The sequence below is a fragment of the Coffea eugenioides genome, unplaced genomic scaffold (genome assembly GCF_003713205.1).
Source record: "Coffea eugenioides isolate CCC68of unplaced genomic scaffold, Ceug_1.0 ScVebR1_3102;HRSCAF=4250, whole genome shotgun sequence".
NCBI lineage: Eukaryota > Viridiplantae > Streptophyta > Magnoliopsida > Gentianales > Rubiaceae > Coffea > Coffea eugenioides.
Window position 1 is genome coordinate 1 of NW_020863648.1, and position 13,083 is coordinate 13,083.

The 13,083-nt window shown below is 42.7% G+C and overlaps 22 non-coding genes and 1 pseudogene across 22 annotated transcripts; all 23 read left to right on the forward strand.

The window, feature by feature from the left end:
- The first annotated feature begins 151 nt into the window (after positions 1-151).
- Positions 152-270, forward strand: LOC113757491. The gene has a single exon (XR_003466338.1). It is a non-coding gene; the product is annotated as a 5S ribosomal RNA (ribosomal RNA).
- Positions 271-690: 420 nt separating this feature from the next.
- On the forward strand, positions 691-809 carry LOC113757478. The gene has a single exon (XR_003466328.1). It is a non-coding gene; the product is annotated as a 5S ribosomal RNA (ribosomal RNA).
- A 415-nt stretch (positions 810-1,224) lies between these two features.
- Positions 1,225-1,347, forward strand: LOC113757488 (annotated as a pseudogene).
- Positions 1,348-1,768: 421 nt separating this feature from the next.
- On the forward strand, positions 1,769-1,887 carry LOC113757487. The gene has a single exon (XR_003466336.1). It is a non-coding gene; the product is annotated as a 5S ribosomal RNA (ribosomal RNA).
- Positions 1,888-2,303: 416 nt separating this feature from the next.
- LOC113757479 lies at positions 2,304-2,422 on the forward strand. Its single transcript, XR_003466329.1, has one exon. It is a non-coding gene; the product is annotated as a 5S ribosomal RNA (ribosomal RNA).
- A 416-nt stretch (positions 2,423-2,838) lies between these two features.
- Positions 2,839-2,957, forward strand: LOC113757476. The gene has a single exon (XR_003466326.1). It is a non-coding gene; the product is annotated as a 5S ribosomal RNA (ribosomal RNA).
- A 416-nt stretch (positions 2,958-3,373) lies between these two features.
- LOC113757469 lies at positions 3,374-3,492 on the forward strand. Its single transcript, XR_003466320.1, has one exon. It is a non-coding gene; the product is annotated as a 5S ribosomal RNA (ribosomal RNA).
- Positions 3,493-3,907: 415 nt separating this feature from the next.
- Positions 3,908-4,026, forward strand: LOC113757486. Its single transcript, XR_003466335.1, has one exon. It is a non-coding gene; the product is annotated as a 5S ribosomal RNA (ribosomal RNA).
- Positions 4,027-4,441: 415 nt separating this feature from the next.
- LOC113757482 lies at positions 4,442-4,560 on the forward strand. The gene has a single exon (XR_003466332.1). It is a non-coding gene; the product is annotated as a 5S ribosomal RNA (ribosomal RNA).
- A 415-nt stretch (positions 4,561-4,975) lies between these two features.
- On the forward strand, positions 4,976-5,094 carry LOC113757472. Its single transcript, XR_003466323.1, has one exon. It is a non-coding gene; the product is annotated as a 5S ribosomal RNA (ribosomal RNA).
- A 416-nt stretch (positions 5,095-5,510) lies between these two features.
- Positions 5,511-5,627, forward strand: LOC113757481. Its single transcript, XR_003466331.1, has one exon. It is a non-coding gene; the product is annotated as a 5S ribosomal RNA (ribosomal RNA).
- A 414-nt stretch (positions 5,628-6,041) lies between these two features.
- Positions 6,042-6,160, forward strand: LOC113757489. The gene has a single exon (XR_003466337.1). It is a non-coding gene; the product is annotated as a 5S ribosomal RNA (ribosomal RNA).
- Positions 6,161-6,576: 416 nt separating this feature from the next.
- Positions 6,577-6,695, forward strand: LOC113757492. Its single transcript, XR_003466339.1, has one exon. It is a non-coding gene; the product is annotated as a 5S ribosomal RNA (ribosomal RNA).
- Positions 6,696-7,110: 415 nt separating this feature from the next.
- LOC113757474 lies at positions 7,111-7,229 on the forward strand. Its single transcript, XR_003466324.1, has one exon. It is a non-coding gene; the product is annotated as a 5S ribosomal RNA (ribosomal RNA).
- A 416-nt stretch (positions 7,230-7,645) lies between these two features.
- Positions 7,646-7,764, forward strand: LOC113757480. Its single transcript, XR_003466330.1, has one exon. It is a non-coding gene; the product is annotated as a 5S ribosomal RNA (ribosomal RNA).
- Positions 7,765-8,179: 415 nt separating this feature from the next.
- LOC113757483 lies at positions 8,180-8,298 on the forward strand. Its single transcript, XR_003466333.1, has one exon. It is a non-coding gene; the product is annotated as a 5S ribosomal RNA (ribosomal RNA).
- Positions 8,299-8,713: 415 nt separating this feature from the next.
- On the forward strand, positions 8,714-8,831 carry LOC113757477. Its single transcript, XR_003466327.1, has one exon. It is a non-coding gene; the product is annotated as a 5S ribosomal RNA (ribosomal RNA).
- A 416-nt stretch (positions 8,832-9,247) lies between these two features.
- On the forward strand, positions 9,248-9,366 carry LOC113757485. The gene has a single exon (XR_003466334.1). It is a non-coding gene; the product is annotated as a 5S ribosomal RNA (ribosomal RNA).
- Positions 9,367-10,339: 973 nt separating this feature from the next.
- On the forward strand, positions 10,340-10,458 carry LOC113757471. The gene has a single exon (XR_003466322.1). It is a non-coding gene; the product is annotated as a 5S ribosomal RNA (ribosomal RNA).
- A 418-nt stretch (positions 10,459-10,876) lies between these two features.
- LOC113757467 lies at positions 10,877-10,995 on the forward strand. Its single transcript, XR_003466318.1, has one exon. It is a non-coding gene; the product is annotated as a 5S ribosomal RNA (ribosomal RNA).
- A 416-nt stretch (positions 10,996-11,411) lies between these two features.
- On the forward strand, positions 11,412-11,530 carry LOC113757468. Its single transcript, XR_003466319.1, has one exon. It is a non-coding gene; the product is annotated as a 5S ribosomal RNA (ribosomal RNA).
- Positions 11,531-11,945: 415 nt separating this feature from the next.
- On the forward strand, positions 11,946-12,064 carry LOC113757475. The gene has a single exon (XR_003466325.1). It is a non-coding gene; the product is annotated as a 5S ribosomal RNA (ribosomal RNA).
- Positions 12,065-12,480: 416 nt separating this feature from the next.
- LOC113757470 lies at positions 12,481-12,599 on the forward strand. The gene has a single exon (XR_003466321.1). It is a non-coding gene; the product is annotated as a 5S ribosomal RNA (ribosomal RNA).
- The last annotated feature ends 484 nt before the right edge of the window (positions 12,600-13,083 follow it).

Below are 13,083 nucleotides of genomic sequence, written 5' to 3' on the forward strand. Positions count from 1 at the left end.
AATCAATAACAAAAAAAAATATGAAAGCAAATAAATAAAAGGATAATAGGAAAATGCTTGAATTGACGCTTAAAATGAATTTCGGTCTAGAAAAGCCACACTGCTTCGCAGGACGGGGTAGTTTAAAAGAATAAAGCGAAAGGAATATGGCGGGTGCGATCATACCAGCACTAATGCACCGGATCCCATCAGAACTCCGAAGTTAAGCATGCTTGGGCGAGAGTAGTACTAGGATGGGTGACCCCCTGGGAAGTCCTCGTGTTGCACCCCTCTCTTTTTTCTTTCGAAATCCAAATTTCCTATTCGTTCTTTATCCTATAGTAATTTAGCTCCGTCGGAACGATTGCTTAATATTTTGCTTCTTGTCGAAGCGTGAAGGAGGATCTGAAGGCGCGAGACAAATCAGGAAAACGGTACGCTCGATCAAAGCCCGGATTCGTCGCCTTCAAATTTTGTCGGCGCAAATGTATCACCGCAAGGTGAGGATTGATTTTATGATAATGAGTTGCGGAGATAGATGGAAAAAAATAAGGTGCAAATCAATAACACAAACAACATATTGAAGTAAATAAATTAAAGGATAAGAGGAAAATGCTTCAATTGACGCTTAAAATGAATTCCGGTCTAGAAAGCCACACTGCTTCGCAGGAAGACGGGGTAGTTTAAAAGAATAAACGCAAAGGAAATGGCGGGAGCGATCATACCAGCACTAATGCACCGGATCCCATCAGAACTCCGAAATTAAGCGTGTTTGGGCGAGCGTAGTACTAGGATTGGTGACACCCTGGGAAGTCCTCGTGTTGCACCCCTCTCTTTTTTGTTTCGAAATCCAAATTTCCTATTCGTTCTTTATCCTGTAGTAATTTAGCTCCGTCGGAACGATTGCTTAATATTTTGCTTCTTGTCGAAGCGCGAAGGAGGATCTGAAGGCGCGAGACAAATCAGGAACGGTACGGCTCGATCAAAGCCCGGATCGTCGCTTAAATTTGTCGGCGCAAATGTATCACCGCTAGCGTGAAGGATTGATTTTATGATAATTTAGAGTTGCGGGATGATGGAAAAAAACAGGGTGCAAATCAATAACAAAAAAAAATATAAAGTAAATAAATAAAAGGATAAGAGGAAAATGCTTCAATTAACGCTTAAAATGAATTCCGGTCTAGAAAAGACGCACTGCTTCGCAGGACGGGGTAGTTTAAAAGAATAAAGCGAAAGGAACATGGCGGGTGCGATCATTCCAGCCCTAATGCACCGGATCCCATCAGAACTCCGAAGTTAAGCGTGCTTGGGCGAGAGTAGTACTAGGAATGGGTGACCACTGGAAGTTCTTCGTGGTGATTGCACCCTCTTAATTTTTTTGTTGTCGAAATTCCAAATTTCTATTTCGTATATATATATATATAGTAATTAAGCTCCGTTCGGAAGATTAGTAATTTGCTTCTTGTCGAAGCATGAAGGCGAGCCGCCTGAAGCGCGAGACAAATCAGGAACGGTACGGTTCGATCAAACCCCGATCGTCGCCCAAAGTTGTCGGCGCAAACTTATAGCAAGCCGCAAACGGTGAGATTGATTTATGACAATTTAGACTTGCGCGATGAGGGAAAAAAACAGGGTGCAAATCAATAACAAAAAAAAATATGAAAGCAAATAAATAAAAGGATAAGAGAAAAATGCTTGAATTGACGCTTAAAATGAATTTCGGTCTAAAAAAGCCACACTGCTTCGCAGGACGGGGTAGTTTAAAAGAATAAAGCGAAAGGAATATGGCGGGAGCGATCATACCAGCACTAATGCACCGGATCCCATCAGAACTCTGAAATTAAGCGTGGTTGGGCGAGAGTAGTACTAGGATTGGTGACCCCCTGGGAAGTCCTCGTGTTGCACACCTCTCTTTTTTGTTTCGAAATCCAAATTTCCTATTCGTTCTTTATCCTGTAGTAATTTAGCTCCGTCGGAACGATTGCTTAATATTTTGCTTCTTGTCGAAGCGTGAAAGAGGATCTGAAGGCGCGAGACAAATCAGGAACGGTACGGCTCGATCAAAGCCCGGATCGTCGCTCAAATTTGTCGGCGCAAATGTATCACCGCAAGCGTGAAGGATTGATTTTATGATAATTTAGAGTTGCGGGATGATGGAAAAAAACAGGGTGCAAATCAATAACAAAAAAAAATAATAAAGTAAATAAATAAAAGGATAAGAGGAAAATGCTTCAATTAACGCTTAAAATGAATTCCGGTCTAGAAAAGCCACACTGCTTCGCAGGACGGGGTAGTTTAAAAGAATAAAGCGAAAGGAACATGGCGGGTGCGATCATACCAGCACTAATGCACCGGATCCCATCAGAACTCCGAAGTTAAGCGTGCTTGGGCGAGAGTAGTACTAGAATGGGTGACCCCCTGGGAAGTTCTCGTGTTGCACCCCTATTTTTTTTGTTTTGAAATCCAAATTTCCTATTCGTTCTTTATCCTGTAGTAATTTAGCTCCGTCAGAAAGATTGCTTCATATTTTGCTTCTTGTCGAAGCATGAAGGCGAGTCTGAAGGCGCGAGACAAATCAGGAACGGTACGGTTCGATCAAACCCCGGATCGTCGCCCAAAGTTGTCGGCGCAAATATATCACCGCAAGCGTGATGGATTGATTTCATGACAATTTAGACTTGCGCGATGAGGGAAAAAAACAGGGTGCAAATCAATAACAAAAAAAAATATGAAAGCAAATAAATAAAAGGATAAGAGAAAAATGCTTGAATTGACGCTTAAAATGAATTTCGGTCTAAAAAAGCCACACTGCTTCGCAGGACGGGGTAGTTTAAAAGAATAAAGCGAAAGGAATATGGCGGGAGCGATCATACCAGCACTAATGCACCGGATCCCATCAGAACTCTGAAATTAAGCGTGCTTGGGCGAGAGTAGTACTAGAATGGGTGACCACCTGGGAAGTTCTCGTGTTGCACCCCTATTTTTTTTGTTTCGAAATCCAAATTTCCTATTCGTTCTTTATCCTGTAGTAATTTAGCTCCGTCGGAAAGATTGCTTTATATTTTGCTTCTTGTCGAAGCATGAAGGCGAGCCTGAAGGCGCGAGACAAATCAGGAACGGTACGGTTCGATCAAACCCCGGATCGTCACCCAAAGTTGTCGGCGCAAATATAGCACCGCAAACGTGATGGATTGATTTCATGACAATTTAGACTTGCGCGATGAGGGAAAAAAACAGGGTGCAAATCAATAACAAAAAAAAATATGAAAGCAAATAAATAAAAGGATATGAGGAAAATGCTTGAATTGACGCTTAAAATGAATTTCGGTCTAGAAAAGCCACACTGCTTCGCAGGACGGGGTAGTTTAAAAGAATAAAGCGAAAGGAATATGGCGGGTGCGATCATACCAGCACTAATGCGCCGGATCCCATCAGAACTCCGAAGTTAAGCATGCTTGGGCGAGAGTAGTACTAGGATGGGTGACCCCCTGGGAAGTCCTCGTGTTGCACCCCTCTCTTTTTTCTTTCGAAATCCAAATTTCCTATTCGTTCTTTATCCTGTAGTAATTTAGCTCCGTCGGAACGATTGCTTAATATTTTGCTTCTTGTCGAAGCGTGAAGGAGGATCTGAAGGCGCGAGACAAATCAGGAACGGTACGGCTCGATCAAAGCCCGGATCGTCGCTCAAATTTGTCGGCGCAAATGTATCACCGCAAGCGTGAAGGATTGATTTTATGATAATTTAGAGTTGCGGGATGATGGAAAAAAATAGGGTGCAAATCAATAACAAAAAAAAATATAAAGTAAATAAATAAAAGTATAAGAGGAAAATGCTTCAATTGACGCTTAAAATGAATTCCGGTCTAGAAAAGCCACACTGCTTCGCTGGACGGGGTAGTTTAAAAGAATAAAGCGAAAGGAACGTTGTGGGTGTGATCATACCAGCACTAATGCACCGTATCCCATCAGAACTCCGAAGTTAAGCGTGCTTGGGCGTGAGCAGTATTAGGACGGGTGACCCCCTGGGAATTCCTCTTGTTGCACCCCACTCTTTTTTGTTTCGAAATTCAAATTTTCTATTCGTTCTTTATCCTGTAGTAATTTAGGTCCTTCGGAACGATTGCTTTATATTTTGCTTCTTCTCGAAGCATGAAGGCGGATCTGAAGGCGCGAGAGAATTCAGGAACGGTACGGCTCGATCAAAGCCTGGATCATCGCTCAAATTTGTCGGCGCAAATGTATCACCGCAAGCGTGAAGGATTGATTTTATGATAATTTAGAGTTGCGGGATGATGGAAAAAAACAGGGTGCAAATCAATAACAAAAAAAAATATAAAGTAAATAAATAAAAGTATAAGAGGAAAATGCTTCAATTGACGCTTAAAATGAATTCCGGTCTAGAAAAGCCACACTGCTTCGCTGGACGGGGTAGTTTAAAAGAATAAAGTGAAAGGAACGTTGTGGGTGCGATCATACCAGCACTAATGCACCGTATCCCATCAGAACTCCGAAGTTAAGCGTGCTTGGGCGTGAGCAGTATTAGGACGGGTGACCCCCTGGGAATTCCTCTTGTTGCACCCCACTCTTTTTTGTTTCGAAATTCAAATTTTCTATTCGTTCTTTATCCTGTAGTAATTTAGGTCCTTCGGAACGATTGCTTAATATTTTGCTTCTTGTCGAAGCGTGAAGGAGGATCTGAAGGCGCGAGACAAATCAGGAACGGTACGGCTCGATCAAAGCCCGGATCGTCGCTCAAATTTGTCGGCGCAAATGTATCACCGCAAGCGTGAAGGATTGATTTTATGATAATTTAGAGTTGCGGGATGATGGAAAAAAACAGGGTGCAAATCAATAACAAAAAAAAATATAAAGTAAATAAATAAAAGGATAAGAGGAAAATGCTTCAATTAACGCTTAAAATGAATTCCGGTCTAGAAAAGACGCACTGCTTCGCAGGACGGGGTAGTTTAAAAGAATAAAGCGAAAGGAACATGGCGGGTGCGATCATTCCAGCCCTAATGCACCGGATCCCATCAGAACTCCGAAGTTAAGCGTGCTTGGGCGAGAGTAGTACTAGAATGGGTGACCACCTGGGAAGTTCTCGTGTTGCACCCCTATTTTTTTTGTTTCGAAATCCAAATTTCCTATTCGTTCTTTATCCTGTAGTAATTTAGCTCCGTCGGAAAGATTGATTTATATTTTGCTTCTTGTAGAAGCATGAAGGTGAGCCTGAAGGCGCGAGACAAATCAGGAACGGTACGGTTCAATCAAACCCCGGATCGTCGCCCAAAGTTGTCGGCGCAAATATATCACCGCAAGCGTGATGGATTGATTTCATGACAATTTAGACTTGCGCGATGAGGGAAAAAAACAGGGTGCAAATCAATAACAAAAAAAAATATGAAAGCAAATAAATAAAAGGATAAGAGAAAAATGCTTGAATTGACGCTTAAAATGAATTTCGGTCTAGAAAAGCCACACTGCTTCGCAGGACGGGGTAGTTTAAAAGAATAAAGCGAAAGGAATATGGCGGGAGCGATCATACCAGCACTAATGCACCGGATCCCATCAGAACTCCGAAATTAAGCGTGGTTGGGCGAGAGTAGTACTAGAGGGTGACCCCCTGGGAAGTCCTCGTGTTGCACCCCTCTCTTTTTTGTTTCGAAATCCAAATTTCCTATTCGTTCTTTATCCTGTAGTAATTTAGCTCCGTCGGAACGATTGCTTAATATTTTGCTTCTTGTCGAAGCGTGAAGGAGGATCTGAAGGCGCGAGACAAATCAGGAACGGTACGGCTCGATCAAAGCCCGGATCGTCGCTCAAATTTGTCGGCGCAAATGTATCACCGCAAGCGTGAAGGATTGATTTTATGATAATTTAGAGTTGCGGGATGATGGAAAAAAACAGGGTGCAAATCAATAACAAAAAAAAAATAAAGTAAATAAATAAAAGGATAAGAGGAAAATGCTTCAATTGACGCTTAAAATGAATTCCGGTCTAGAAAAGCCACACTGCTTCGCAGGACGGGGTAGTTTAAAAGAATAAAGCGAAAGGAACATGGCGGGTGCGATCATACCAGCACTAATGCACCGGATCCCATCAGAACTCCGAAGTTAAGCGTGCTTGGGCGAGAGTAGTACTAGAATGGGTGACCCCCTGGGAAGTTCTCGTGTTGCACCCCTCTTTTTTTTGTTTCGAAATCCAAATTTCGTATTCGTTCTTTATCCTGTAGTAATTTAGCTCCGTCGGAATGATTGCTTCATATTTTGCTTCTTGTCGAAGCATGAAGGCGGATCTGAAGGCGCGAGACAAATCAGGAACGGTACGGCTCGATCAAAGCCCGGATCGTCGCTCAAATTTGTCGGCGCAAATGTATCAGCGCAAGCGTGATGGATTGATTTCATGGCAATTTAGAGTTGCGCGATGAGGGAAAAAAACAGGGTGCAAATCAATAGCAAAAAAAAATATGAAAGCAAATAAAAAAAAGGGTAAGAGGAAAATACTTGAATTGACGCTTAAAAGGAATGCCGGTTTAGAAAAACCACACAGCTTCGCAGGACGGGATGGTTTAAAAGAATAAAGCGAAAGGAACATGGCGGGTGCGATCATACCAGCACTAATGCACCGGATCCCATCAGAACTCCGAAGTTAAGCATGCTTGGGCGAGAGTAGTACTAGGATGGGTGACCCCCTGGGAAGTCCTCGTGTTGCACCCCTCTCTTTTTTCTTTCGAAATCCAAATTTCCTATTCGTTGTTTATCCTGTAGTAATTTAGCTCCGTTGAAACGATTGCTTTATATTTTGCTTCTTGTCGAAGGATGTAGGCGGATCTGAAGGCGCGAGACAAATCAGGAACGGTACGGCTCGATCAAAGACCGGATCGTCGCTCAAATTTGTCGGCGCAAATGTATCACCGCAAGCGTGAAGGATTGATTTCATGATAATTTAGAGTTGCGGGATGATGGAAAAAAACAGGGTGCAAATCAATAACAAAAAAAAATATAAAGTAAATAAATAAAAGGATAAGAGGAAAATGCTTCAATTAACGCTTAAAATGAATTCCGGTCTAGAAAAGACGCACTGCTTCGCAGGACGGGGTAGTTTAAAAGAATAAAGCGAAAGGAACATGGCGGGTGCGATCATTCCAGCCCTAATGCACCGGATCCCATCAGAACTCCGAAGTTAAGCGTGCTTGGGCGAGAGTAGTACTAGAATGGGTGACCACCTGGGAAGTTCTCGTGTTGCACCCCTATTTTTTTTGTTTCGAAATCCAAATTTCCTATTCGTTCTTTATCCTGTAGTAATTTAGCTCCGTCGGAAAGATTGATTTATATTTTGCTTCTTGTCGAAGCATGAAGGCGAGCCTGAAGGCGCGAGACAAATCAGGAACGGTACGGTTCGATCAAACCCCGGATCGTCGCCCAAAGTTGTCGGCGCAAATATATCACCGCAAACGTGATGGATTGATTTCATGACAATTTAGACTTGCGCGATGAGGGAAAAAAACAGGGTGCAAATCAATAACAAAAAAAAATATGAAAGCAAATAAATAAAAGGATATGAGGAAAATGCTTGAATTGACGCTTAAAATGAATTTCGGTCTAGAAAAGCCACACTGCTTCGCAGGACGGGGTAGTTTAAAAGAATAAAGCGAAAGGAATATGGCGGGAGCGATCATACCAGCACTAATGCACCGGATCCCATCAGAACTCCGAAATTAAGCGTGGTTGGGCGAGAGTAGTACTAGGATTGGTGACCCCCTGGGAAGTCCTCGTGTTGCACCCCTCTCTTTTTTGTTTCGAAATCCAAATTTCCTATTCGTTCTTTATCCTGTAGTAATTTAGCTCCGTCGGAACGATTGCTTAATATTTTGCTTCTTGTCGAAGCGTGAAGGAGGATCTGAAGGCGCGAGACAAATCAGGAACGGTACGGCTCGATCAAAGCCCGGATCGTCGCTCAAATTTGTCGGCGCAAATGTATCACCGCAAGCGTGAAGGATTGATTTTATGATAATTTAGAGTTGCGGGATGATGGAAAAAAATAGGGTGCAAATCAATAACAAAAAAAAATATGAAGTAAATAAATAAAAGGATAAGAGGAAAATGCTTCAATTGACGCTTAAAATGAATTCCGGTCTAGAAAAGCCACACTGCTTCGCTGGACGGGGTAGTTTAAAAGAATAAAGCGAAAGGAACGTTGTGGGTGCGATCATACCAGCACTAATGCACCGTATCCCATCAGAACTCCGAAGTTAAGCGTGCTTGGGCGTGAGCAGTATTAGGACGGGTGACCCCCTGGGAATTCCTCTTGTTGCACCCCACTCTTTTTTGTTTCGAAATTCAAATTTTCTATTCGTTCTTTATCCTGTAGTAATTTAGGTCCTTCGGAACGATTGCTTTATATTTTGCTTCTTCTCGAAGCATGAAGGCGGATCTGAAGGCGCGAGAGAATTCAGGAACGGTACGGCTCGATCAAAGCCCGGATCATCGCTCAAATTTGTCGGCGCAAATGTATCACCGCAAGCGTGAAGGATTGATTTAATGATAATTTAGAGTTGCGGGATGATGGAAAAAAACAGGGTGCAAATCAATAACAAAAAAAAATATAAAGTAAATAAATAAAAGTATAAGAGGAAAATGCTTCAATTGACGCTTAAAATGAATTTCGGTCTAGAAAAGCCACACTGCTTCGCAGGACGGGGTAGTTTAAAAGAATAAAGCGAAAGGAATATGGCGGGTGCGATCATTCCAGCCCTAATGCACCGGATCCCATCAGAACTCCGAAGTTAAGCGTGCTTGGGCGAGAGTAGTACTAGAATGGGTGACCCCTGGGAAGTTCTCGTGTTGCACCCCTATTTTTTTTGTTTCGAAATCCAAATTTCCTATTCGTTCTTTATCCTGTAGTAATTTAGCTCCGTCGGAAAGATTGATTTATATTTTGCTTCTTGTCGAAGCATGAAGGTGAGCCTGAAGGCGCGAGACAAATCAGGAACGGTACGGTTCAATCAAACCCCGGATCGTCGCCCAAAGTTGTCGGCGCAAATATATCACCGCAAGCGTGATGGATTGATTTCATGACAATTTAGACTTGCGCGATGAGGGAAAAAAACAGGGTGCAAATCAATAACAAAAAAAAATATGAAAGCAAATAAATAAAAGGATAAGAGAAAAATGTTTGAATTGACGCTTAAAATGAATTTCGGTCAAAAAAAGCCACACTGCTTCGCAGGACGGGGTAGTTTAAAAGAATAAAGCGAAAGGAATATGGCGGGAGCGATCATACCAGCACTAATGCACCGGATCCCATCAGAACTCTGAAATTAAGCGTGGTTGGGCGAGAGTAGTACTAGGATTGGTGACCCCCTGGGAAGTCCTCGTGTTGCACCCCTCTCTTTTTTGTTTCGAAATCCAAATTTCCTATTCGTTCTTTATCCTGTAGTAATTTAGCTCCGTCGGAACGATTGCTTAATATTTTGCTTCTTGTCGAAGCGTGAAGGAGGATCTGAAGGCGCGAGACAAATCAGGAACGGTACGGCTCGATCAAAGCCCGGATCGTCGCTCAAATTTTTCGGCGCAAATGTATCACCGCAAGCGTGAAGGATTGATTTTATGATAATTTAGAGTTGCGGGATGATGGAAAAAACAGGGTGCAAATCAATAACAAAAAAAAAATATAAAGTAAATAAATAAAAGGATAAGAGGAAAAACTGCTTCAATTGACGCTGTAAAATGAATTCCGGTCCTAGAAAATGACGGCACCTTTGCTTCGGCAGGACGGGGTAGTTTAAAAGAATAAAGCGAAAGGAACATGCGGGTGCGATCATTCCAGCCCTAATCGCACCGGATGCCCATCAGATACTCCCGAAGTTAAGCGTGCTCTTGGGGCGAGAGTTAGTACTAGAATGGTGACCACTCTGGGAAGTTCTCGTGGTTGCACCCTATTTTTTTTGTTTCGAAATCCAAAATTTCCTATTCGTTTCTTTTATCCTGTAGTAATTTAGCTCCGTCGGGGAAAGATTGCTTTATATTTTGCTTTCTTGTCGAAGCATGAAGCGAGCCTGAAGGCGCGAGCAAATCAGGAACGGTACGGTTCGATCAAACCCCGGATCGTGCTCAAAGTTGTCGGCGCAAATATATGCCCGCAAACGTGATGGATTGATTTTCATGACCATTTGACTTGCGCGATGAGGAAAAAAAACAGGGTGGAAATCATACACAAAAAGAATATGAAAGCATAAATAAAAAGAATATGAGGAAAATGCCTTGAATTGACGCTTAAAATGAATTTCGGTCTAGAAAAGGCCACACTGCTTCGCAGGACGGGTAGTTTAAAAAAGAATAAGCGAAAAGGAAATATGGCGGAGTGCGATCATACCAGCACTAATGCACCGGATCCCATCAGAACTCCGAAGTTAAGCATGCTTGGGCGAGAGTAGTACTAGGATGGGTGACCCCCTGGGAATTCCTCGTGTTGCACCCCTCTCTTTTTTGTTTCGAAATCCAAATTTCCTATTCGTTCTTTATCCTGTAGTAATTTAGCTCCGTCGGAACGATTGCTTAATATTTTGCTTCTTGTCGAAGCGTGAAGGAGGATCTGAAGGCGCGAGACAAATCAGGAACGGTACGGCTCGATCAAAGCCCGGATCGTCGCTCAAATTTGTCGGCGTAAATGTATCACCGCAAGCGTGAAACGGATTGATTTTAATGATAAGTTTAGACGTTGGCGGGATGATGGAAAAAAACGGGTGCACATCAATAAAAAAAAAAAATAAAGTAAATAAATAAAAGGATAAGAGGAAAATGCTTCAATTGACGCTTAAAATGAATTCCGGTCTAGAAACGCCACACTGCTTCGCAGGACGGGGTAGTTTAAAAGAATAAAGCGAAAGGAACATGGCGGGTGCGATCATACCAGCACTAATGCACCGGATCCCATCAGAACTCCGAAGTTAAGCGTGCTTGGGCGAGAGTAGTACTAGAATGGGTGACCTCCTGGGAAGTTCTCGTGTTGCACCCCTTTTTTTTTTGTTTCGAAATCCAAATTTCGTATTCGTTCTTTATCCTGTAGTAATTTAGCTCCGTCGGAATGATTGCTTCATATTTTGCTTCTTGTCGAAGCATGAAGGCGGATCTGAAGGCGCGAGACAAATCAGGAACGGTACGGCTCGATCAAAGCCCGGATCGTCGCTCAAATTTGTCGGCGCAAATGTATCAGCGCAAGCGTGATGGATTGATTTCATGGCAATTTAGAGTTGCGCGATGAGGGAAAAAAACTGGGTGCAAATCAATAGCAAAAAAAAATATGAAAGCAAATAAAAAAAAGGGTAAGAGGAAAATACTTGAATTGACGCTTAAAAGGAATGCCGGTTTAGAAAAACCACACAGCTTCGCAGGACGGGATGGTTTAAAAGAATAAAGCGAAAGGAACATGGCGGGTGCGATCATACCAGCACTAATGCACCGGATCCCATCAGAACTCCGAAGTTAAGCATGCTTGGGCGAGAGTAGTACTAGGATGGGTGACCCCCTGGGAAGTCCTCGTGTTGCACCCCTCTCTTTTTTCTTTCGAAATCCAAATTTCCTATTCGTTGTTTATCCTGTAGTAATTTAGCTTCGTTGAAACGATTGCTTTATATTTTGCTTCTTGTCGAAGGATGTAGGCGGATCTGAAGGCGCGAGACAAATCAGGAACGGTACGGCTCGATCAAAGACCGGATCGTCGCTCAAATTTGTCGGCGCAAATGTATCACCGCAAGCGTGAAGGATTGATTTCATGATAATTTAGAGTTGCGGGATGATGGAAAAAAACAGGGTGCAAATCAATAACAAAAAAAAATATAAAGTAAATAAATAAAAGGATAAGAGGAAAATGCTTCAATTAACGCTTAAAATGAATTCCGGTCTAGAAAAGACGCACTGCTTCGCAGGACGGGGTAGTTTAAAAGAATAAAGCGAAAGGAACATGGCGGGTGCGATCATTCCAGCCCTAATGCACCGGATCCCATCAGAACTCCGAAGTTAAGCGTGCTTGGGCGAGAGTAGTACTAGAATGGGTGACCACCTGGGAAGTTCTCGTGTTGCACCCCTATTTTTTTTGTTTCGAAATCCAAATTTCCTATTCGTTCTTTATCCTGTAGTAATTTAGCTCCGTCGGAAAGATTGCTTTATATTTTGCTTCTTGTCGAAGCATGAAGGCGAGCCTGAAGGCGCGAGACAAATCAGGAACGGTACGGTTCGATCAAACCCCGGATCGTCGCCCAAAGTTGTCGGCGCAAATATATCACCGCAAACGTGATGGATTGATTTCATGACAATTTAGACTTGCGCGATGAGGGAAAAAAACAGGGTGCAAATCAATAACAAAAAAAAATATGAAAGCAAATAAATAAAAGGATATGAGGAAAATGCTTGAATTGACGCTTAAAATGAATTTCGGTCTAGAAAAGCCACACTGCTTCGCAGGACGGGGTAGTTTAAAAGAATAAAGCGAAAGGAATATGGCGGGTGCGATCATACCAGCACTAATGCGCCGGATCCCATCAGAACTCCGAAGTTAAGCATGCTTGGGCGAGAGTAGTACTAGGATGGGTGACCCCCTGGGAAGTCCTCGTGTTGCACCCCTCTCTTTTTTCTTTCGAAATCCAAATTTCCTATTCGTTCTTTATCCTGTAGTAATTTAGCTCCGTCGGAACGATTGCTTAATATTTTGCTTCTTGTCGAAGCGTGAAGGAGGATCTGAAGGCGCGAGACAAATCAGGAACGGTACGGCTCGATCAAAGCCCGGATCGTCGCTCAAATTTGTCGGCGCAAATGTATCACCGCAAGCGTGAAGGATTGATTTTAAGATAATTTAGAGTTGCGGGATGATGGAAAAAAACAGGGTGCAAATCAATAACAAAAAAAAATATGAAGTAAATAAATAAAAGGATAAGAGGAAAATGCTTCAATTGACGCTTAAAATGAATTCCGGTCTAGAAAAGCCACACTGCTTCGCTGGACGGGGTAGTTTAAAAGAATAAAGCGAAAGGAACGTTGTGGGTGCGATCATACCAGCACTAATGCACCGTATCCCATCAGAACTCCGAAGTTAAGCGTGCTTGGGCGT